This window comes from Cuculus canorus, chromosome 4, assembly GCF_017976375.1.
Source record: "Cuculus canorus isolate bCucCan1 chromosome 4, bCucCan1.pri, whole genome shotgun sequence".
NCBI lineage: Eukaryota > Metazoa > Chordata > Aves > Cuculiformes > Cuculidae > Cuculus > Cuculus canorus.
The window spans coordinates 72,084,898-72,109,025 of record NC_071404.1 but is presented as its reverse complement, the minus strand read 5'-3'; the positions used below and the strand labels follow the sequence as shown (position 1 = coordinate 72,109,025).

Below are 24,128 nucleotides of genomic sequence, written 5' to 3'. Positions count from 1 at the left end.
TATTTTAAAAGCATATTTTTCATTAATATCAAATTTTACCTTCAGTGCAAACATTTCTGGAACATCCCTACTTCTGACAATGATGCTTCTTAAAAGAAGCCTTGGATGGTGAAGAGGCAAGCTAGGAACAGTGGGACCACACTCAAGGGGGCCCAAACTAACACCTGACCCCACCACACAGATGTCCAAGCTGCCAGACGCACAGATTGTAAACTGCTACAGTTCATGGTGCATTTTGAGACAAATATTTTGAGGTGAAGGAAGCTGGATAATGCTGTACCTTCAAACAGCACACCATGCCTTACAGAAGGAATAGACAAGCAGTTCAAATGGATGCAACTCATGAACAGGACACAACTCATGAACAGGACAGGCAGGTCTACCTAATACTTTCAACAGTCATCCCAAATTATCTGTACTTGTTAGTCATTACATTTCAGAACATCTCTTACTGGGTTGTTTTACGCAATAGATGGGCCCATACATACACACGTCCACGTCCTGGAGTTACGAAGAGTTGCATTTGTATGGACTTTGATCCTTTGACCACTAAGACAGCAGAGCAGAGAGGTCAGAGAATAGCCCGAGGGAGGTGAGACATTTCTGTTCGCTCTGAGCCACTGCCAAATCACGCTTGAAGCTGAGCTATGGAGCAAGAATTCTGACCTCAGAACTGGATACATCTGGCATGAGATAATTAAACACTGTTGTGGTTACGCGGTTCTCAGATAATTTTAGTAAAACAAGCATTGCTTCAACCTGAACCTGATCAGTGGCACAAAGTTGACGGGTGGTCAACCAAAAATGTCTGATTTTATATTGTCATAACAAATCACAACATTGACAGCAATTACATCCTTTTTCATTAATGACTGAAGAATGCAGGAAATTCAAAAAAACTGAATATTAGCTTTGAAAATCCTAACATGCTTAATAATTCACATGTACTAGAATTTCAATATTTCAAATAGAATTCCACCCTGAAGAAGCAGGATATCACCCCTGAGTTCACACTGAGTTCAACTTGAAAAGCACAACGGTACAGTATGTGCTGCTGGATATAACAAAAGAAAGAAAATGACTACAGCTAAACTGAGATTATTGAACCCAAGCGAGTTGCTGGAATCAATGATCTCCAACTGAAAGCCTGCCTCGGTGGTCTGATCCAGAGGGCATTTATTACTGTATAAGGAGCACTAGCCCAAGAGACTAGACAAAACTCAATAAATACATTTTTCATTTATGAATGCAGTGATAACCTGGACAGTCAACCAAGATCCTTTAAGAACAACAAAAAAATCATTCATTTCTTTGGCTTTTTCTTAAATCTTTTTGATGCTTCACAGAGGTTTAAGAGAAGCTGTGGTCAGGGATCAGGAGCTCAGATGCAACTGACTGCAGGTGATAGTCATATAAAAGATAAAAGGGTCATAACACCATATGACATCCAAGCAACCAAAATGAACGTTGCCAGAGAACAAAAATAAGGGTAAAAAAAGGCCTGAGATAAACAATTCAAGTTGTATGTTTCCTTTTAAAAAGGATATAGAATAAATTCTACCTTCTCTACCATTAAAAATTACCCTTGTTCTTAAATTACATGTGAAATGATGACAAATAAGGTAGCATCCTAAGGTCAAAGTAAAAAAGCAACAGCTTCTACCCTTATCCTTTCCAGAATGAAGGATAATGTCTGCAGTCAAGATTTTTAGTAGTATCTGCCTAAAAAGTCACATCCTATACCCTTGCTTCCTGAGTAAATGCTATTATTTTTCATACATGCTATACTGAGTTCTTTCCACTCTTGAAATCAAGATAAATATTTATTCATAAAATATGGTCTGATCACAGCCATTCTAAAAATAAAATTCTTTGAACATTTCTTAATGAAATGTTGCTGAGACTCTCAGCTTAATGTTCTAATTATTTGGTTACGTACAGAGTTTATTGAGATTTTGTACATCAATATTACTTTAAATTAAAACTCAGTCAGATTTTCAGAAAAGCCTTAATTGCTGATTAAAAAACTGAAGATAAGTTTCAATAAGACTGATATAAGGAGGTGATATTTTGTCATATATTTTTTCATTGATTGTTTTAACCCTTTTTGGCACATATGGGTTATTACACTTTGGCAATCCCATTACAAGAAAATGTTCTAGGATTCATCTTCATTTCTGCATAATATCAGGTACAGACGTTATACTTCATTCCTCCCACCTCAGTTTAGGCATCTACGTTGGAAGACAAAGCACTGTAAGTACCTTCCTAAGGTCATTCAGAAAACTTATATTTCAAGGCCTTTCAGAGAATCCTGTTTCTTTCCACTTCATAAAGTTCCAGCTGTTACAACCCAGGTGAATACTTTGGCTAAAATCAGATGGGATGAAAGAGGCCAGAGGGCAGGCTTTGGACTGGATTCCAAAAGAAGTCTTACTTTTACTTCAAAAATAGCTTCAATTTTTTCCTCCTTCATTTAGAAAATGATAATTCTTCTCTAGCTAGCAGAAGTAATGCATGGGATAACTTTCTTAGTGATTTAAAACCATATGTTTCAATAAGCAAGCAGGTAGACAAGAATATGTTAGGCACCAAATGTGTTGGCATCTTCTGTGAAATTCAGTTCATTGGGAAAAAATGTTCTATTTGAAGCTTGAACACTTCACAGAATTTGGAGCAAGTTTGAAGATCAAAAGTAAAACATAAATATCAATGCATTTGTGTGAGATTCTAGCTTCAGTATTTTGTTTATATTCTGAATACAGAAGTTTTCTTATATTGGAGGGGAAAAAAAGCCAAACCAAAAACTGAAATGCACAAACACGGAAGTTTGTTTCCTAACACAATTAGAGGAACATCAAGCATAAGAGAGCTATGCCTGCATTTGCTGACAAAGGAAAAGTTAAAGAAAATTCCCTTTTAGGTAGTTCTGCATGTCTCCTTTTAGTCCTGATGGGAGCTAGAAATACTGTTGTGGGTCAAACACTATTACGTGCACATTTTTGAGTTTACAAAATGGAAGTCAATTTGAAGGACTTTGTAAATTTCTGATTTATCCATTGATTTCCGTATTAAAAAAGGCTAAGGAGGCTTCACACTTCAGAGTCAAAAGTATATTTAATTTAAAAAAAAGTTTTCTAAAATTCTCTTTTACTTGTAATGATACAGACTATTGAATTTCTTTATCTGCTACATTTGCCTTTACTGTCATTTCTACAGCAGATATTTGCTTGGGAAAGCAGCAAAAAGCATTATTTAATGTTATTCCTTTAATATTCCCATTATACAACTTAGCAACAGGCAACAAGAAGGAAAAATAACATCAAAATAGCTGGCTTTGCAGGAATCATTGACAGATCATCAGCGAGAATGACCACAATATATTGATGCTTTTTCCACTAGCACGCTAACCCCAGACATAAGCCCTGAGAAGTCTGGCTTGAGAAGATACGTTAAATGTGAGGAGACATATCACAAATGCTTTAGAGAGGGAGCTACATTCACAAGTCTGAAGACAATCACTTCTTAAACCGAGAAATACTGCTTTTCTGTATTCTGCTGCTCTGGATAATTTGTCCATAGATTAACTGGCTAAGTCCCCAGCAAACACTCATCTCAACACAATATGGGAATCTCTGGACTAAATCATGCCCGTGGCATTCATTCATCAGAGAAAAATAACTACTTTGTCTGTAAAGTAAAGTGCTGAACCATGATGAAGAGTTGCATTAAATACAAGCGATTTCTGGGAAATTAAACACTGCAGCAGACATTTTCAAAGCCTTGTAAAGACTGCAGATGACCCATTCCCTTTATCATTAATTGGCTTTAAGGCACCCAGAGCCCACGTCAGCTTTGAAAATTTCAGAGTAGATGAGGGATATTTGTTCAAATTCCTATTTCATGTTTGGAGAGTCTATTCTGCTGCAGTTGAGTAAAAACAGATTTCGAGTTCACTTCAGTAAGATTAGTCTCCTTCATGAGAAGGGACTAACCAGGATTCATGCCTTCCTATTGTTTTCTGTACAAGCTTTATCAAAAAGTGCAACCCCAGAGTACCGACACCTAAAGTACTCAAAACAGGGAGATATACCGCATTGCTCTGACCTCATTATACCCTACAGAGAACCACTAGGTTAATCCAGGGTAAGTGAGACTCTGATGTTTAGAGCAGGTCTGTTTTACAGCAGGATATTCATCTCTAAATAGGGATGAGAAGAAGTGTCCAGAAGCGTTATTTATAAATGAAGATAAGTGCTGGCTAACTTTCCTGCCTTATGCTTATATCATCTAATTACTTTGGCATGGTGTTTCACTCTTTCATGTTCCAAGTCTGCTTTCTGCCCTAGCAATTCACATCATTCTCCTTCCTATCTCTTATATTTCTTCCCCCTCCCTTTAGATACACCCTTAACAAACCTAAGTAAACTGAGCTCCAGGGGTTTATATACGCTTGACGTGACATTATTTCTGCTCCCAGTTTCCAGCCAACACTGCTTATTTTTTTTGGCTGCAAGATAGTATGCCACAATGGGTACACTTTTAAGGCCTTCTCCCAGACTCTCATGTCGATCTCAAAGCACCCCAAAAATAGTAATAGCTATGAGTGCCAATATCTAGGTTCCATAATTTGAGGACAGGTAAGTCTGTAACTATGAAATCTTTTAAAAAACAACGAAAACTGAGGTGAATAAAAACATAACATACAAAACTTATTTGGTTTTATTGATAATCTTTTTATAGAGCAGGACCTTTCCTCCAGTATTGGGTTTAGTTCAGCAACCTTTAGGCTTCCCAACCTGTTTAACATCCTAACAGGACTGGCTTTCCTCCCTTCACCTCTAGTTGTGGGATCCTTCCCGTGCCCATCCCCGTCACTCCCAGCACTGCACCATTCTTCAGCAAGGGCTTCTTAACACTTTCATTTCAGAAACTTCTCCTAGCTGTGTATGTTCCACCATTCACAGGGAAGGACGTACCTTTCTGTCTTCCCTCTGTCCTGGGTGGTTCATCTGATAACGAGCTGCAGATAAGACAAGGCAAAGAGCCTGGTTTTCTAGGGAAAACAGCACATGGTAAACCACCAAAAAAAAAAAATAAATTGAAAAAATAAAACAAGTTCCATCCTGCACAGACTGGGATATTATTTCCAAAATTGTATTCTTTGGCATTCCCTCATTTGTGAGATGACTAGAAAATTTTCTTGCCAGCTCTGAGACAGACAAATACAGAGACAATATTGGACTGGTTGGAGCTATTATAGGCTCGTGGGTACCTGCACCAAAGGGCAGCCCTTGTGCACGAGAAGATGAAGAGCTGGTTAAAAGAAGATAAAAGAAAAGGTGAAAGATCAAGGAGGTCGCCTGCATGGTCTTCTACCAAGGCAAAAGCAGCTTAGTCCCCACTAGGAAGGGCAGGAAGGAGCCTTGGCCTCATCTGAACATATTGTTTGCAGTCTTCCCTGGACACACAGATGCTTTCAGCTTGAGTAGTATAAACAATGGTTTTGCAGGGGAAGATGATGTTTCCAAACATGAAAATACCAACATGTGTTATCTCCTGCAGCACTTTAACCTAAACGTTTAAACTGCAGCATGGTTTACAGCTTGTATGTGCTGTTAAAAAGGTTTGTACGTGACACGACTCTTTCAGTCTCAACATGTGAAAATCCCCCAGAGCATAACAGGTAAAATTCTTTGTTTGTTTGTTCTTTCTAACACTAACAAACAGTTCTTACAACCTCACTACCTGTATCTCCTTTTTAAGTGAGCTGAGTTTTAATGCCCTAGTAAATTTTCATAGATGTATCTTATGTGAAGGACATTTCCTAATCCCAGCCTGAGGTGATGAGACGTACATAATTCCTCACCCCAACTTAGTAATTACAGCATATTAAAAAAAACCCAAATATCTCCCTTTAAGAAAGAAAAATTAGCAGTCATCTAGCAAAATAGGTTATGTTTAATTACAAAAAAAAATCACTACACTGTTAGTAACATAATTTAGGAAAAAGATCAAAAATGTAGCGTAAATCTTTTTTGCATCCATTTTCAAACAAGCCTTTAGTTTTTCCATACAAATGTTATCCAGCTCTAGCATTAATTTGTTGAAACTAGATCAGTACCAGAGGAATCTTTGATCTGCACAATTATCAATTAGATAATTAAAATCAGAAGGGTGAAGATGCTTTGAAGATTTGTTAGTAACTTAATTTATTCTCAGTTATTAATTTCCATTGCATACTACTGAAAAACATGAAACAACAAAGTGCGCATGGTGGATTTGTACTGGTCTTTGAACTAACAAATCTCCTATGAGTTCCAGGATGTATATTCTGGGTTATCTAGTTATATAGTACACGTATTCCTAAGAAAATATAGGCAGAGTCCATGAGGGATAGATTTATGATTAGTATTGAAGCAAATAGTATATCTATATCTCAAGTTTGATGAAAAAACAAGTAAGATTTGAAGTATTTAATTGCATTTTCTCTTCAAATTAACTGTAAATATTCCTTCACCCTGGAGCAAGAGTAAGAGTAGGGTGGATGCTATCATTTCAGCTCAACCTTTTTTCTTCATTATCTATTGCATCGATGGGAATTAAATGTAAACCATCAGGCAAATCAGATCATCTCGTGCTTAACACACGATGGTCTACTGATTAAAATGAAATAGAGGAACATCATCCTTTCTTATCTGGATTAAAAAACTGGATTTTCAAACTTATGCAGTTTACTTGTATTTACCAAAAATGCTATACAGTGGCATGGTACGCTCAACTTGCAAAGGTGACTTAAGCTTCTTCCAGTTAGGTACAATGATTACTCTAGATTTACTCTTTCTGTGAAGCTGAATGTAATTAACCAACTCAAGTGGTTACTTGGAAACCTAAAGTACTGAAGAAATCTGTGAACTAACCGACACAGTGGAATGACCAGAATAATTAATATACAGGTGGTAAATATATATATAGTTTATAGACCACCTGAAAAAAAAAAACAAACGACTTATCCTACTTTAAACACTGAGATACATGAAAAACACATTGGTATGAATATTACCAAAACACCTCACTGTTTTAAACTCTTGAATGTAAAAAACATGGCATGCAAGTCAAAACAATGGCAATGGATAGTGTATCTATAGAGTACAAGCTTTAGAAGGAATTAAAAAATTCATTTCAGAAACATTTCTCTATAATTTAAAAGAAATTGAAGTATTCAAAGGAATTTGAGGGGGAAAAAAAAGCTTTTTTGAAAACCATTTCTTGAATGCCCTGGGGTCTTTCTGTTACAAGATCTTTCCAAAACCAAGGTCCTTTCCACCAGAATGTTCTGAGGCAGTATTTGTGATTCATCTCAGAAAAAAGAGCGAAGCACATCGCAGAATTTCAGCAGCAGTGAGCCACCAGCCTCACAGTGCAGAGACTGAGTTTCATCGTTTAGATATCATTGAAAATTACCGGTCTAACACCTTGAGGAAGGATTTAAAGTTCTCTGTCATTCAGGATTTGTTTGTGAGTCTAATATTGAAGGCTCATGTCTAGTATTCTATTCGTTCACTACATGTATTCAAACGAGGAAATAGCATTTGTTACTACTGTATAAGATGAAAAAAAAAACCAGTATCCACTGTCAGTAACAGCAGTTCAGAGGAGTATTCTGCCTTCCAGCCCACAGTCTTTATGTAGTTTTTATGTATGTATAGAGTGAATAACTGAAGATTCAAATTGCATTGCAAATGAAATCCCAAAAGTTACTCTGTGCATATACAGCGACTTGTTTTAGGAAACAGGCTTTCCATCACCACCCCATACACATGATATTTTTTAGTATTCTACGGTTGCAGTTGGGAGAGAAGTCACAGAAATATAGCTTTTCCTATGTTTTTTTTTCCTCCATGTGATTCTATCACCGTTATACCTTGGAAGGAAACCAGAGCAGAGAAACAAAGCAGGACAGGATAATAAACATCTGGGCCATAAACAAGGGTGAGTCACCTGTTCCATTCAGATGAACATTTAGGTAAATGCTAAAAATTAAATCTGATTAAATTCTGATTTAATCAGAAATCAACAGGCCTTTAAGTTAAATGCAAAAACCTAGCCCAGTGAACTGTTATTACAAATATAAAATGGAAAGCGTCAGCTATGTTAGATTAAAGGAATCTCTTTCTAATGTCACAGAGCTCAGTAAAGACTGAGTTACAATTTCTGTTTAAAACTCTCTGACACAAATAATAAGTGGAATGACACAATCTCTGGCATTCACCAGAAAAAAATAACCCCCATTTCGCTAAGTTAATTAGATGTTTTTAATGCACCATGGATCGCTTATTGTTCAGTGTGGTCAGACCATATGCTGAGCAAGCATCATCATACGCTATCCCTCTCCTCCCTAATTTGTTTCAACAAAGCCTACAGTATCCTCCTCTTTATTTCTTGATTAGCGTTCTGAAAGCATGTGCATGCTGCTGTGTCCTTCCTCGGGAGCAAGCTGGAGAAGATCCTTGCAGCAGCAACAACTGCCATCTCTGCCCTTATTCCATGGGTGGCGACTGGCATGGCCACCACTGCAGACTGGGCAAAAAGGAGAGATTTGTATCATATTCACATACCACATATTGCATTTCCTAGATTGCTTCTAGACTGTAGCAGAGCCAGCAAGCTCTCAACCAATGAATTTTTATGATAAACGAAAAGTCACTGCTTTAAAGTTAAATAAAATATATTAAACTTGATAAAGCTCCCGAGAACTCACAAAAGTCTCACTCCAATACATCTTTCCCTTTCAGAATATAGCTTGATAATTTTTAAAAAATGCAGGAAATGTACCTCAAATTTGAACACAATTACTCCAAATTACTGTCCAGGACTTCAGAGTGTAAAGCAGTATTTCCAGTGATTTGTGTCATTCTGATAACTTGGAATAGTAGGGAACTGAGTCCATGGCTGCTTTGCATTCCCAAAGTGACACAAAATAAATGGACTGTACTGGGGAATTCATCCTTTTTTAAGTTCTCTTCTCCCTTCTTTCACCAACATTATTTCAAATAAATAATGCATCATAAAACTCAAAAACTTCTACTGGAAAAATAAATAAGTTGTAAATAAAAGTTGTAATATTGCTCCATCGGAAAATTTCCTTTCTCCAGAAACCCTGTCTGATAATCCATAACAAATTAATTCAGCCATGAAAACACGCTCAGTGCTCTGTAACGCATATCACACAAAAACTGCAGTGCACCTTTCCAAGAATACACCCTGCACACAATACACGGTTTTAGCAATCAGGTCAGGAGATAAATGGCACACTGAGGGGCTGGCAGGACTTTCCCTTTTGGTGCAAACCCAGAGCTGAACAAGGAAAGATGAGGCTGTAGTTTGTTCCACAGACAGCCCACAACAGGCAGAGAAAAACAATGTGCTTCAGCCAAAACCAACAATTGCGATGCACCTCTCCTCTGCCTCCCAAGTTCTTTGGGCAGAGCAGTTCACCCAGAGCATCCAATAAGTCAAAGTTGTCAAAACTGCTAATGAAAATGCGCAAGCCCTATCGTAGCCACGAATATGTGTTACAGATCTGTGCCTGGACCTCTTCCTTTGGGGACATGAACGCATCTATGGGTTCTTTGTAGGACAACGGAGAAAACTGCACTATCTAATATACGCATCCACTTACACAGAAGCTCAGCAGAGAGGGTAGAGCTCAGAACCCTAGGAGAGAAAATGGGAGTAACAGTTTCCTGAGGACCGCTAAGCCAACACACTATTAAATGTACCGACTAACATTGTTCTGTTCTTCTACTCTTGCAGCTACCACATATGATGGACAAAATCCAAGTTAAACACTCTCAGCAGAGCACGCTCCAAGACAGATGACTGGGCCTCGGGCTTCGCCAATACAATGTAGTTCTATTCTCTATTTATTTTTATAGTTCAAAGACCTGGCAGTAACCCATTTGATGCCTGCCATAAGGACCACTACATTCCTGATTACAGCCATGAGATTTCCAAGCCCACAGACATCATGTATTCCAGTGTATGCCAGTCACTGAGATAGACTACTTACAAATAACAGTGGGATTCTGTGAAAGAAAGAAAAAAGCCAGTTCCCATTTCCACTTTGAACCCCCACACACATTAGACTGCCAACTTGAGGACCTTGCTTTAATCACAACAACCACATGAAAGAGTTTAGTCTGTTTATCTTGGTTCATTTAGGAAACCAATGATAAGCCTGCCATGAAAAGACTCCATCTTCTCCTGGAAGCTGGCATACTTGTCCCAAGATACGGGGTTTGATTTCATTTTAAGTGCAGTTATTTATGGTCATGTCTCAAAGTGCGTGAGTTTTCTCATTCTACCAGATGACTTCTTTTCCTTAATGAGTAAGCTGCGAATACTCCACAATTCCACTGGAGTACAATGGCATCTCTCAGCGGAAGTGGTGAGAAAAGAGCAGCAGATCCTCCTAAAGCCACAGCTCAGGCGTGCAGGCTGCATACCTGATGTGTGCACCCAGCCAGGCACCAAGAGGTGCTGCAAGAAGAGCTGTGGCCCATACACAGAACGGGATGAGGTGTGTGATGCGACTAACCTTTTTCACCCACTAAGTTTTGGTGGAGTTTTATTTTGCCATGGAACAGCAATACAGACAAAACCAAAGATGCGGACTCATTGAAGATAAAATAGTATAGCCCTCTTCTGCGTGAGCTGTGGGTTTTTTGGTTGTGGAGCATTGTGGGTAACCAAACAAGTATTGTTGTCCTAATAATTCAGAGAAATATATATAAATATATATATAAATATATATATATATATATACGCTTCTTGACTTTGTTAATATCTGTGGATGACTGGCAGCCCCCAGTGGTGTTTGTGGTGTAGCCAGATTCTTCAGTGCTGTTGCATCATTTTTCTGGGCTCACCAGGTACCCCACAGGGTTTAAATTTCAATGAATGCCATTCTCTCTCTGCTAAGGAGTTTTAGGAGATATGAAATAGCTGGCAGGTTCTTTTGAAGCCAGTAATGCAAGGTAGTGGCTGTGGTGATGATGAGAGAATATGCTGGAGACTATATAAGCACAGGTTGCTGAAAGACACTGGTAGCAGATGGTAGCAGTCTGCTGTAACTGAGTGAAAGACAGTTATGGACATATTTGGTTCCTGTAATCTACATGAAGCCTCAACTTCTGGGAAAGACATAAATGGGAATGGAGAAGAAAAGCCTTCTCATGCTTTCAGAAAGATGCAGAAATTTCAGATTCTGAAGGATTATTGTCTTCAGCACAACTATTTTTCCTCTTGAAATGTAGGTTATATTACTATCTTTATTTCTGACTTCTCAGCCCTTGGCACCCATAACTCAATTTTCCCATTTAAAAAATTGCTGAGGTCTCAATGCTGATATCTCAGCAAACACATTATTTCATCTCTAACTGTATCCTGTTTAGTCTGGGTTTGCTCATGTTCACAAGCAGTAGATTTGAAATACAGCCTTGTAGTATAACGAGTAATAAACACACAAAAGTGACAGGCAATAACTTCATAGTTTTCATGGGAGATCACATAAAATGTTCTGCAAAACTCTGCCATATCCTGTGGTTGTGCCAATTTACCTCTCGCATTAAGATGGAGTTATTCGTATTGCAAGATATTAGGAGGTGCTACTATAAATCTTGTAGTATCTTGCAAACGTGCAATTACTCTTCACAAGTGCCCAGATGGGGATTATATCTCATTATATGGAGTACAAAAAAAACAAATGTCTGGCTGTAATTAATAGGGTTGGAAACTTCAAGAAGAGCAGAGCTGCTGATGAAAAAAACACAAATGGTCAGAGTTTCAGCTTGAATAACAACTCAAATGACTGGACACTTATGTTAACCTTGTCCAAAGTAGGTAATCATCCTGAGAATGCAAAACTGAACTGAATCACTAGAGTGACCTTCCTTGCAAGCTTTCCACTATGTCCTTTGTCTGTACATAAGCATGTTATAAACATATCCAAAATATTTCCTTTCTATGCTACAGTAGCATTTACATTTCTGAACTTTTTCAGAAACAGAAATAACAGATCCCTGAAAAAAAATAAAGAAAAACAGTCTTATACAGCAATAAGATTAGAAAAAGGTCCATTTTGGTAGAAGCTTAAATAAGTTCCTATTTTATGTATGAACCTATTCACTCAAACACCTAGACTTTTTTTTCTTCACAGAGGTGTAAGACGGCATTGCCAAATCCCAAATACAAGCCCTGATCAAATTTTTTAACACAAAACACTCTCATTTTCCCTTCCCAGAACCTTAAAACATGTCACTGAATAGTCAGTTCCCTTCATGTACCACTGTAGCATCCTGCAGATATGTATCATCCCTGGATTATCCTGCTCAAAAAAAACATTTGTGGCCAATCCACACACTTTACAGTATTTTAATTTCATTTGCCCCAGTAACTGATTTCCTCAAATAAACGTCTTTGGATGGTCTCAAGTGCATGCCAGAGACAGCCAGCTACACAGACTTGGGTATTTCCCCGAGGTTTTCTGTAGCGTTATTAGCCGAACAGGGTCAGCTGAATATGTATTCAGATAGGCTTTTATTGAAACTGACTTTTAATATCATCATAAACAGATCTTCATACTTTTAATTTTTCCCTCCTTAATGTTAACATAGTTGAAGGAATTTGCATCTGAATAAAGTTATTCTTATTGTCTAATAAACATTTTCATTAAACTTACCAAGTGTTGATCCATCTCTGAAATATTTTTAAATGCTCTGAGATGTAGGGTTTCTTTTTTCTCTAAAAAGTACATGTTACATCTATTCCAAAGGAAGCATGGGACAAGCTAAATCAGGGGTTTTAGGTGTAAAGCAAAAACAGGTGAAATTTTTCATTGAAGACAAATGACCTTTTATGAAAAGAAGGCTTCAAATTTACAATTCCACCATTATTTTTTGCATTATCAGAAGGGTCAAGAAGCAAAACTGAAAGTAAATCCTTTTCCTTTCTGTTGGAAAAGGAGCAAAAAAGCAAAAGTGTGTAAATTCCCCTTTCCTACCATTAATTTCAGCTTCAGCAGTGCCATTTGTCTGTCAGAACCAATGTCAGGATTGCACACTTATTAACTGAGTTCCTTTTATTGAATCCTTACAACCCTCACTAATGCGTAAGCCATAAAGCGTGAAAATACACATTCATTATGAGTTCAATTTGTAAAACGAGTAACCAGGAAAACCACTGCTCTGCCTCCAGCCCCCAAAACCTGTCTTGAAAATACTTAATGACCCTAACCCTGCAAAAACACTGTGCAAATGGATGTCGCTTCTTAAACAGTCTGTCACAAACACATGATGAACAAGGGGAGGTACGATGGTTATTTTTAGATGGATTGCACCAATTTCAGAGAAAAATTCTTCTCAAAATAAAGGCTTTTGAATCACCCTTCGTTATGTGCAGCTACAATAGTATACCTCAGCTTTCTCTACAACAAAAAATTAGTAAGTGCTGTCCAGCATCATGCTTTATCTTCTAAATTAAGAGGAAACATCCTACGGGCTCCATGGACCAGCAGCTGCCTCTTAGCAGTGACCTGTGTGTGGGAAACTGAAACGCACAGATTTATTCTCCTGACTCGCTAGCTTGCTCTTCTGACTTTTCCTTGCAGTTTTTTTCCATCCAGTTTTTGCTCAATTGACTTCTCTCTCAAGCATGCTTAGGATATGAACCCCAGATTTTATTTCTGCTAGAATTGCCACTTATGTAGTCCCACTCACTGTAACTTTGTACTTGTTATTTCTGTCTAATGCTATATTCTTAGCAGAATTAAAATGCTTGCACTACTTGCTCATAACTTTTTCCCTTGTAGTCTTACCACTGGTTTATATTTGGGAATACCAACTCTGACAAGTTGGTACCAACGCCAACACTTATTTTATACCTGAATCATTTAGTAGGTGAGTTTTTGATCACCTTAACACCTAAAAAGAAAAGATAATTAACAAAAAAAAAATCGTATACAGAACAATGTGAATAAATATGCTGAAATATCTCCGCATTCTTGAACTCTCTTAGTCTCTTTTTTTTGGTCTGTGCAACTTTGAATAGGATAAAAGGCATTTTGTGATATTTACATGCTGTCTGTTCAGGAGAATCTCTGCAGCTGGGAGAATACGACAGTGTGTACTTACACAATACTGAAATGCTGCTCTGAATTTGCCATGGGTACGGAGTTAACAAGACAAAGCTCTGCCTACAGATTAACTAAGAAAGTGCTACCTGGATCTAATGATACGCTTTTGCTTTCCCTAAAATAGTGTAATGCAAACCAGAATGAGACTCTGGCTGCATATCCTCAAAATATAATTTTTTCCACCAGAAACTAGAATAGTTTAATGTGTTGGGGTTTACAGTCCTTTAATAAAATCAGCCTGGAGTTTGGAGGGTTCAGCTATTGTATTCAAAAAAAACTTAGCATCCAGACTGTAAATTTGACCATTTTCCCTTCTTTCCAACCCCTAACAATATTATAACAGAGAAAATAAAGAATCAAACTGGGCTCATTAGCACACTTACATAATTTCCAACCTAAAAAATTTGCAGCTTTATATGTTGTACTAGTTTTTCTAACAAAATCCACGTAATGCACTTTCAGTAGTTGACTGAAGCTGCTAATCCAACAGAGCACTAAAACATGGACTCCACTTCAATCTTCCAAGTTGACGTACTGACATCAACTGAAACACTAAAAAGTTCTAAGAAATTAATCCTAAATCTGTATCCCCAACATCCCTAAAAAATATTTACTTTCTTCATAGAAATTAGAAACAAACAAAGTTCTGACTTCCTGAACGAGTGCAAGAAAGCGAATTTACAGCAGGGAAAAAGGTGGCTTCAATAAGCACAAGGAAGGAGCAATAAAAGCAACAAAATTATTATGAACAGCCTGGTAGACAGTAATTACAGCCATAAAACTATTGCTATTTACTCACTAATTTTTTAACAAATATCATGGCAAAAGAAATGGGAAGAGGATGATGGGATGGTTTTGAGAAGTCTTAATCATTTGAGAAGCTCATTTTGTTCCAGAGATGTGTTAAGAAAGAAAGCATGAAAGGGCTCACTGGGAAATTTGATAAATGGGCATTTTTTTGAGGAAATCTGATAAAGACAACTTTATGCTCTGTGTGGGGAAGAAGAAATCAGTATAGTTTGGGGTTTTTTTTCTGAGAGATGAATTTAGGAATGCTTCTTGAATGATTAAAAACACAGTGACTGTGGGAGAGTTACATAAATGAACTCAATATTTGTATTACCATTTTAGACAGGTCATTGTTAACCCCTGATAATCACTCTGCTGTAAGTAGCTTCACTGGATCAGGGTAGAGAGGGCATCTCAAAATTTGTGACAGAAAGATAACTATACATTTTCTTTGAACCTGTGTTCCAGAAACTATAAAACTAAATATCAGAATATAAATGTAAGTATTGAAATCCAAACAAAGTTAAGGAGTATAAACTGAAAAATTATTCTCTGATCCATGAAAACTCATACTTGGAAGATCAAAAAAACTCCATTGAATATTGGAATAAATTCAGCATTACTAACAGTGCAAAAGACAAAGACATAAGGAGAATTTCATGCTCAAACTAGCTCTGATATTGCACAGAAATTTATCAAAATTAAAAAAAAATCATAGAACATAAATTGTGAATTTATGTCAGAACAATTTTTTTAAATTAATAACTTATTCAGATCATAGAATTCATAATGATTTATTCCTAAACCTAAATGTAAAATCAAACAAAATTAATCATTTCTTATCATAAGAAAATGTTTGTATCATTGAAAAAATCAACAAAACAAGTCAGTAAAATATTCTTGTCTTGAAAATGTTAAAATCAATACCTTCCTCTACCACTTTTCATTTCTATTAAATTCCTTACTCCGATCAAAATTTATCCTAGAATTTTGTTTCATCTGCACTGCAGTTTCATAAGGGTTACGGTAATAATTTAAAAATTATGAAACAGGAATGCCAGACAGAAATCTTAAAATATCCTTATGACTCATTACAGCAATGACTAAACAGATAACCTGAAAATCAGAGGTCTTTAGATAATTATAGATCCTATAGTTATGTTAATTTCTCATTTAAAGCTGGGATTTTCAGAGACTAATTTTCAATATAATATGGGTGTCTACCTTTCTGAGACGATCTTGTGGAAATAACAACTGCGTAAGCAAGAAACTGTTGAAAGCTTTTGTTATAATGGTCTCAACGGGGACAAGCCCACCAATTCATTGCAGAGCAGTGTGTCAAATGTGTTATGATTAGATGTTTCAATGGACTACTTGAATCTTTCACTTCCATAGCTCAGCTTCAAGTGTGATTGTATCAAATGCAGTCACCACTAGTAACTTTTCACTGACCACAGAAATGCCTGTGAACTAATTCCTTGGAATAAAAGAGTTAATGATTAGTTCTTTATTTTTAGTTAAATAATAATTCAACCAAAGCCCTAGTTTTCCTTTGACAAGCTAAAGAGGCAAGATGGTAGTGCTGCGGGTCTTTTTTATTCACTGTGGAAATCATTATTGCTTTGGGGATTCAAAACTAAAAAGAGCAATTAGAATATCAATTAGAATATAACTGTTGGCTGGAACATATGGCCAAGATTTGTTCTAAAGAAATCTGGCCCCTCTCTGAAATCTTTTAATCTCACAGTTTTGGTATGTTGACTTATCTTTTACATCCAAGGTATGGCCACAAAGGATACCAGAACTTAAATGTAAAGAGCCATTCACACAATTAATTGCTCCATAAACAATTCAGGCACACCAAAGCTACCATAAGATCCTCAAGGGAGGAAAGACGTGCAACCAAACAAAAGCGACTTATAGTAACATTGTTTTTCTGTCTTTCAAGGCAAAAGTGCCTGAGGACTTGAAGGCTTCTGCTTCGCATTCCTCCTTAACTTGTCATAACTGAGATAGGGTCTTAGAAAGAAAGAGCATATTTTGTGGTTTCACAGAGACTTTTTAAAGGACTGCTCCTGTGGTTTTGCCCAGAGATGTTGGGAAAGAGAAGGATTAAGATTTCTAAGGGAAGGTAAAGTAATATGTGAAAATACCACACATTTGTAATGTGTGGTTGAGAAAGTAAATGAAGTTTCAAGTCTTCAAACTTGAAACAAACAAACAAACAAACAAAAATATACCTAGCCATTTGATTAGACAATAATAATCCCTGTATTCTTTCTGTCCTAACCTCACTCTAGACTGCAGTGCCACGATAGAAGAACTATTTCATGTAACAGGCATATGCACAGCCAGGAGCTTTCCACACCACAGTAGAAAGCTGGGCTGTGCTCTAATACTTTGCTAGTGGGAGCAGAAACCAAGAAGCAATTAAGGAATATGGTGGATTCACTATGCTGAAGACTTCTTTTAGTAATTTTTGTGTATTTTTGCTCCTCACTAGCTAGCTTGTGACAAGAGAAAATAATTAGTTTAATTAGGAATTAGTTTAGAAACCAAAGTCAGCGTAGTTCAGTAATGACATTAATATTCAATAACTAGGTCATATCATCCACAATTACTGTAGAGACTATAGAGTTCCCTGTGGAAACCAACTTTCCATATTATCTTAGGACATGAATAAAATCTGGGATGTATCTTGTTCAATAATGGATTCAGTCAAGCAGAAAATTAACCAACACACAGTCTAACCACTAATCCAGTAACTCTAAAATTCCTGCAGTATGTCAGGTGTCTGTTTCAATCAAAGCAACGGGGAGAAAAAAAATCCAGAGACTTGTCTCATTGAGCGTATGGAGAAAAGAGAATTTCACTTAAAAATGAAAGACTAGACGCTTTCATCTACTAAGAGGTGCTCAGAGCAGCAGGTAGTCAGGAATAATACCAGGGGCATTTTCTTGGCTTTAATGATCTTTCAGGTAAGAGTGGATTTGCCACATGTGCTTCATGCTCTTTTTTTGGGCATATCCTCCAAAATATTTCCTAAACCTGGCATGAGGAGTTTTGGCAATTAGCAGAGGAGCTGTCTCTGGCAATGAATTCTGTATGTGGGCTAAGCAAATTTAGGAAAATCCAGATCATGGAAATCCATATTATTCCAAACATCTTCCGGCTGTTTTCTGTCAACCGCAGTACTTCAGTGCACCATGAAAGTACCATGTTGCTGAGAACCTCTGACGCTGCAAAACATTTTCAGATGATAAAGAGCAAGAATCTATTACAAAGGATATACTCATACCCCCTAAGGAAAACTCGAAGCGAAGGATATGGCTTATCTGTTTTATCTGCGCACGAAGGGTATCAAAAGTTCTGATATCACAAATTTCCAACATGCTCCAAGCCTATATTACAGCCTCCAGGCCTGTTTGGCTTTGCATGCAAACAGTACATGAGATGAAGGAAGAAAGCTAACGTCGTTTTGTTTCTCGTCTAAAGTCATAAGTAATCAGAGTCCCACAGTGTAGACACAAATAAGGATGACTTATTTGAAATGAAGTGAAGGACAAGTATAGGTCCATCTAAGAAGCTGCCACGGGAATCTCAGAAGCACCTCAGCTACCATATCCTTTAGTTCCAGCTATGTATACAGTAATGAATAACGCAACAGATATAAAGATTTTTTTTTAAGTTATCAGTATTGTATCATTTTTTTCTCACGTAAACCTAAAATAAGAAAAATATCTGAAACCAGCCGCCAGTAAGTGTAGACAAGAGAACACACTTTCACTGATTTACACAGTAGATAATCTGCCAAATTCTCTCAGTGTTAGACAATTGCTTCATTTTTATACTGAACTACGAAATTATTCAGGCTTGAGAAATACTTTTTAAATATATATATATATTGCCTCAAACTTCAAAAATAATTGTAATGAACAAAACAAAGGAAAAAGACATAACTGAACTAGTTAATCTTTAACCGATGTATTTATTTATTTTCAAGGTCTAGGCAAGCTGTGTTGAAGTGCATTAGTATGATATACGCCATCAGACATTGGTATGCTTGTTCAGTACTTCTGGGAGATTATGTGCTATACAGTAGAAAAACGTCAAGGTTCTTAAATTTTCACAGAGCTACTTTCCTCGTGGTTTCATTGCAGAGGTCAATCTTTTAATTACCACAAACAAATGTAGTTTTAAAGCAGGATTATGCATTTATAAGGGTTTTCGTTGTGGTTTACTCTTTCTTGTAATCAGTATTGTTAAGAGCTCTAGTACAGTATAATTTATTAAAAATAGTCTTTTTCTTCACTTGACTTTGAAAACGCATTCTGCTTTGCAACTATATCTTGCAAGTCAAAATGACATGCATCATTAGCCTTTAACAATATATAAAAAAAGCTCTTTTTGAAACAGCTTCCCTCATACTAAAACACAGTTTGAGGTGTAGCTTTCAATTTGCACGGTAAAGATACAGTAAACAATTGGAAGGCAGACACTGCCAGGAACATTTGGTGTCAATTACAGCAAGGCTGAAGGAAAAAAAAAAAATTATATATATATATATATATATATATTTTATAAACTGGTGAAATCTCAAGTTTTTCTTGGGTTTGTCAGAAGTGAGGACTTTCTCCATTTTGTGTTCTGTCAAAAGGCAGTTTGCCCCAGCAAAATGTCAAGATGTCTTTATCTAAGTAATTGCCCCACTTGCATTCTCAGTAGACCAGAAAGTTGTACTATTTTCACGAGCAATAATGAGAATACTAGAATGTGATTATTAAATGCAGACATCTGAGGGACAGGAATCATAAAAACAGTGGACAATTTTCCATTTACACTTATTTAAATGTCTGCCACTATTATTCCTGGAAGTGTGCCACTACTGCTGCTATTGGTGGCAACATACCTCAGAGCCCAACTCTGTCTTTATGCCATGAGTATCTTATCCAATGAATAGTCCCACTGATTTTGTTCCCTACCCTTCCAGCATAGCTATATGACAGAATCAGGCCCTTATGATCTACAAAAAAACTCTCACAGTGTATAAGTAGAGGCATTGCACTTCTCTTAAAAGCATTTTTTTTTTGGCTAAAATAATATACACAAGGACTGTAGCTTTCAGTTCATTAAAAGAACTAGTGTTTTCCGAGTTGAAAAAAGATTGCCTTCAATGAACAATAATGTCCTTGCTCCTTGCTTCAGAACTTAAATCCCTTAAGTTTTCACCTTTCTCAGTCGCACGGAGTAATCCCTTTCCCTATAAACCAGAACTCCATCCCACATCATTTTTATTAAATACCTTTAAAATGTCACTTTAGGCTAAAAATGGGTAAAATGAATTTTAACTATGTTCTGCCAATCATAAAAAGAAAACTACATATAGAACTCCACAGACAATGTAAGGCACAGAAATTGTGGCATGTTGGGAAAGAACACAGCCATAGCTGATGCGGTAGTGAGTCAATCAAGTTATTCTTGGTTCCTCCAAAAAAAAAAAGCAGTATTTTTCCTTTCTCTCTGTCTCTGTGCCTCTAGCACAAGGAAGCTGCACTGCTGTGTGTATAGCCAAAATGATCACACAGATGGAAAGGCACCTCCCGTGGTGAACCACACAATGAGAAGGTGTCACTGGGAGTTAATAGGGAAGAGCAGGTTTCCTTGCAAATGATGAAGGTCTATGTCCTGGTATTGGCAAACTGCAAGAACAAAATTTCTCGTTGAAAAAAAAGAAGAAAAGCAGCTTTTTTGAACTGGCACAGTCTCTTGTGTAAGTTTTGCAATCTCGTATCTCACCAGAGCTATAAAAGGAGGCCCAGAACGTGATGTCATTTCCACCCCACCTGGAATGATTCCACTGGAGTCGCTAAAATCCTTCTCTTGTGCCTCCAGAACAACAGGCTGCAATTACTTCAAAAACTGGTACCCACCAGAGAGGTTTGTAGAAATTCTCCTTTTCTGGGGGTATATTTGGCTAAAACATGCAAACCCACATCCCATACATTAGACTTCTGCCTACTCAAGCAAGGCGCTAACTCTTGGAGTTCCTATAGATTCCTATTTCACTCTATTGACATTCAAACACCTTCATTTTTAAATACCTCAGGAGTTGATTGCAAAGTACAAAGTCAGTGAAGTTTTTAACTCTTGCTCCTAGATGTAAGGTGCTCAATATTAATGCAAAGCTTTATTACATATGAAAAGCTACTGAAAGAAACTTTAATTTTTCCTTCGCTCTCAGACAATATATTTGGGGCTCATAGGAATGAGGATCATTTGAATTTATAAGTGTAGTGTGACAAAAAATACTGGAAAATAAGTCCTTAAAATCTTCCCAGGAAAAGGCCACAATTTTCTGCCATTCTGTGTTAGTCCTGTTTATTAGGATTTCTACTACTTTAGAAAGTAATTGCTGCTTTCATTTCGAAGGACAACTGATAGGATACATTTTCTCACAGTAAAATCAGTATTAAACTTAAAACGGCATTACAGTCTAGTATCTCAATGACTCAAATCAAGAACAACCAGTACAACTCATTGTAAAGCCTTCTCAAACTACAGGCAAATAAAACACCCCCAGTTATTCATACTTATTTATTTATGTCTGCTTCTAGAAAAACTTCCTATATTTCTCTGCACAGGACGCATTTCTCAATCCAATTAATGTCTCTTCGATCTTTTATTTCTAGTCAATATTTTATCAGAAGGTGCGTGATAAAAGCTTATGGCTTATTCTTGACTTTAATGTCCTGATGAAATTAAAGGTGTTAATTCCAGTTATAGACAAGAATATTTGAACTGAAGGGAACTGACAATTTCTCTGATCTAGATTGTTTCTAATTTTATTTTAGTCAGATTTGAGAAATATGTTGCTAGCATCTCTCTTCCTCCTTCTCCTACAATTATTAGAGAACAGTTGGCACAGTCTCATTGTATTTATTTCATTCAAAGACTTCCTCACCCTCCCTTGGCTCATTTTTCTTTTTTTCCTTCCTTCTTCTCCTACCCAGCCCCCATAATAAAGCTTTCTGTAAACCATGGCAAGATTCACAGCTCTGTGGGTTTAAAAAATCCCTCATAGAATAAAGTCTTTTGTTTTTTAAAGCAGAACACAAGCAGGGTGTTTAAGAGAGATATGAAAATGTTCTCATTTGACTGCCTTCTTTTAAAGGCAATTTTTGACAAACAGATAAAATTCATAAAGAACCTAAGGAATAAATGTCAGCAACATCTTTGCAGCCATAGAACATAAGGAGAAAAACAATGAGGAATAGCTAGGTTAGGTGAATTGATAGATAAGTTATATATATTAAAAAGACAAGAGGGTCATTGCTTGTTTGATCACCCTGGAATTAAGTCATATTTTTCATTTTTTCTTTTTTATCTCCATCTCTTAACTTTCAGCGCCTCGTTGCTGAGTGCCTGCCTTGGGTCTTCCACAGCCTGCTCTCAGAGGTGAATATCTATGGTTCCAAATAAAATGCTAAAGCACAATCACCTCCAACAGTCACCCAGTTAGCAGAAACATTTGGAAATTATGGTTTAGTATAGTATAATATATGAAAGTATTTACCTTACAATAATTGCACGTGTAAAGTAAATATTTTACAAGACTTGCTATATCAAATTATTGATAAATGTGAGGGATTTGTCTTTTCTTTGAGTAGAAAGTGATGTTTCCTGTTTTCAACTGTCCTACTGTTAATAGATCTATTGCTGCTGCTGCAGAAACAAACCGAATACGTCAACAAGAAAATATTTATTTTTTTCTTAATAAGTTAAATGGATACAAAAAGACCCATCTACATTGGTCTCATGGCAAAACTGGGAGTTATAAACAACCAAATAATAGGAAGACAACACCTTGCCGGTACAATTTCAGCAACTGGAAATTCAACATATGCCTGACATATGTTAAAAGGCACAGGCAGCAAATGGCAAAACGTAAGAGAGTTTCCAAATCTTATAAATTATCATCTTCCAGCTAAAAAGGTACCCAACGCAACATATAACAGATTTTAACCCTCGAAGAACCTAAACTATGATTATCTCCTAGTCTGATATTCTGCAGTAAGCATTTGGACTGATTGTAACTGATAAAAGATGAATTACCCTATTTTCCACATATCATCCACCCTCAGATAAACCAGCACCCCTTGAAGAAAGAGTATTCAGATAACCATCAGATAATGTACAAGTTAATGCATAAAGCATATGGCTCCAGACAGGAGGCAAGAGCTATGGCAGATTCCCTCCCTCTCAGGACTCTCCATAGGACCCTCTTCTCCATCCCACCACCCCATCTCCCACACGCTTTTCCTTTCGACCTTCACATCTGACACTTCAAGACCCATAAATCAGTTAAGCATAGAGATACAGAGCTGTGATTGCTGCTGGAGGCATGAGGAAGCCAGAAGCATGAAAAGAGGGAGGGGAGGCATGGAGAGGACAGGGAAAGGCAGCAGCAAACACCAACCGGGACAAAGAGAACATGGAGAAGGGGAAAAAGCTGGTACTCACAGGGCAGCATGCAACGTGTGGCAAAAATCACACTGACCTTTGGTTTTGTAGTTTAACAGTTCGCTTTCCTTTCTGTAGTCAGGTTGGCATCTCAGAGGAAACTCCGGAAAGTAAAATCTTGTTATTGTCATGTACATAATAACCTGTGCTGCAGAGTAATTCCTAAGTATATTAAAAACATAGGTATGTGTGACTGAGCTTATTTACATAAGTAACTGTCTATAAATATCAGAATTTCACATAAAATGTCAAAAGTTCACATTTCCATAATAAAGTAATTCTAGAAGCAGCCCTAATTTACTGCGCTTTCGTGTATAATAGTCTTCAACACTTGACCCCATCTTCTCGCTCAGCTCATTTTTTCCATAGTACTTCTAGCTTTCCTCACATTTTCTAATTTTATACTTTCCATAACCACATATTGTTCTCTCTATTAATTAAAAACTAGACCAGAGTTAATTTATACTAGTCGACTGGCTAATATGGCATTCAGACTGATCAGCCCATGAGCCAAATAGCTGCAGAGCTCAGACTTTAGGAAGGAGGAAGAAGAAAAGGCAGGGGGACACTATTTTGAACTTATTCCTTTACCTATACACCAGTTTTTACCTATATATAAGAGCGA

The 24,128-nt window shown here is 37.0% G+C and overlaps 1 long non-coding RNA gene across 2 annotated transcripts in view; it reads right to left on the bottom strand.

Annotated features, from left to right (window-relative positions):
- The window catches only part of LOC128852153 (uncharacterized), a 36,543-nt gene extending 12,886 nt beyond the window's left edge, over window positions 1-23,657 (bottom strand). For both annotated transcript variants that reach the window (XR_008449812.1, XR_008449811.1), the window contains exon 1: window positions 23,541-23,657. This is a non-coding gene — a long non-coding RNA (uncharacterized LOC128852153). The remainder of the gene's footprint in view (window positions 1-23,540) is intronic.
- Between the last annotated feature and the right edge of the window lie 471 nt (window positions 23,658-24,128).